The sequence below is a fragment of the Mandrillus leucophaeus genome, unplaced genomic scaffold (genome assembly GCF_000951045.1).
Source record: "Mandrillus leucophaeus isolate KB7577 unplaced genomic scaffold, Mleu.le_1.0 Scaffold14, whole genome shotgun sequence".
Classification (NCBI taxonomy): Eukaryota; Metazoa; Chordata; class Mammalia; order Primates; family Cercopithecidae; genus Mandrillus; species Mandrillus leucophaeus.
This window is the reverse complement of record NW_012101365.1, coordinates 4,612,134-4,613,977: the sequence shown is the minus strand read 5'-3', so window position 1 is coordinate 4,613,977 and position 1,844 is coordinate 4,612,134. Positions and strand designations below refer to the sequence as shown.

General features: G+C 40.1%; 1 non-coding gene across 1 annotated transcript; it reads left to right on the top strand.

Annotated features, from left to right (window-relative positions):
* Nucleotides 1-578: 578 nt before the first annotated feature.
* Nucleotides 579-651, top strand: TRNAK-CUU. The gene has a single exon. It is a non-coding gene; the product is annotated as a tRNA-Lys (tRNA).
* Nucleotides 652-1,844: the final 1,193 nt, after the last annotated feature.

Sequence of the window (1,844 nt, the reverse complement as noted above, 5' to 3'; positions counted from 1 at the left end):
AAGCAGCTCCCACCCTAAATCTTCCCTTCAGCCTAGTAATTTTGGGGGGGCCCAAGATATTTTCCTTTTATAAATTACTCATGTTTGTCAAAAGAAAGCACACAAACCAAGATTATTTCGTTTTGGCTGGGTTTATAGTTTTACAACCTTCCAGGCCAAACACTGACATCTCAAAATATCTAGCAAAGACAAACATAAAATTCAGACAAAATGTATGCTAACAGTTCTGAAGGCATTTTTACTTTTCGTCCAATAATTTTTAAGCTAGCTTGTTTAGTAAAGTTATACTTAAGTCATGTGAACTTGAAAATTGCTTAGCCTTATTTACTTAATTTATAAGCACTCTTTTACTTATAAGCCAATTTGGTAGACACAACATAGAACAATAAGTGTACATACAAACAAACACATATAGACATGCATACACACAAAAACGAAGATCCAATAGCTTGGAACCTTAGCCATGAGATAGCAATACAAAAGACATGTATACACACACACACAAATGAAGATCCAATAGCTTGGAATCTTAGCCATGAGATAGCAATGTTGGGAATGAAGTTTTTGGTGTTGTAAAAGCCCAGTTAGCTCAGTCAGTAGAGCATGAGACTCTTAATCTGAGGGTTGTGGGTTCAAGCCCCACACTGGGTGCCAAATTGTTGGGAATTAAGTTTTCAGTGTCACAAAAAAAAAAAAAAAAAAGAATTAATGCAGGAACAAATTATCTCTCAGCAAGGCGAGCTTTACTTTCTGCAGAAAGGGTGCTACTCAATAGCTGTCCAGCCACAAGAGTACACCTAGCAAAGGAGACAAAGTTATTTATAACCTGATGTGTTTACCCTACTACTGTGTCCAGTTTCCATGGGCTGGAATAGGACCTCACATTTTACAATTTACCCGATTGGCTGTTAGCTTAAAGCTTTCTTATTAGGTAAGGGGAACAGAACAAAGAAAGAAAAGAAAGTTGTCCAGGGATAGTTAAGGAAGCATCTCCAAACAAGGAGTGGTATGCACTATGGGCTGGGGCTTGACTAGTTCTGTCCAGGCATGCTGGAGCAAGCTAGGACAGCTGATTTGGTATATATATATACACACACACATATACACATACACATGCACGTATATACACACACACACACACACACACACACTAATAGAGGATAACAATCTTATAGTAAGAAATTGTGACTTTTTATAATCTTTGAAGAACTTTCCCATTTCTCACAGCAATACAAAGACATGTATATACACACACAAACAAAGATCCAATAGCTTGGAACCTTAGCCATGAGACAGTAATACAAGCTTGTCAGTTTTACTTTGTTTGCACCAATAGCTAATCCAATGAAGGCTGTGAACTAAAATTTCAGGTAAGGCAGTCTCCATGGCAATTTGATATTTAAAGGCCAAATTTCCCCAGACTCCAAAGAGCACTGGGGCTCCAAACAGCACCAAAGGAGAGTGTCACACATTAACCAGGCTCCCTGCTTAGAACAGCAGCACAAAAGCCTGGATACATGCAATGCCATTCCACGTTCCCATTCAATGGTAAACTCCAGATTCCAAACAATGTTGGGGCTAAACAGCATTGCAACTGTGAGAGAAAATTATAAGAAGGGCTTATTACTAGACCTCAGAACCTCTGCTGAGAGCATCCCCTTCAGGGAGGTTGAGGTCTCTAGGATCCCCTGGAGTGTCTGTCCCCCTGTGGGGTCCAATCTTAGAGTATTAGAAGTCTCTGACCTTAGGTAGGCACCGGTGCCACTTTGCATGCTTTCCCTCCAGAGCCTACTATGAGCTTTCCCTCGGTACCTGGGTGTAATCCCCGACTTTTAGCATCCTTA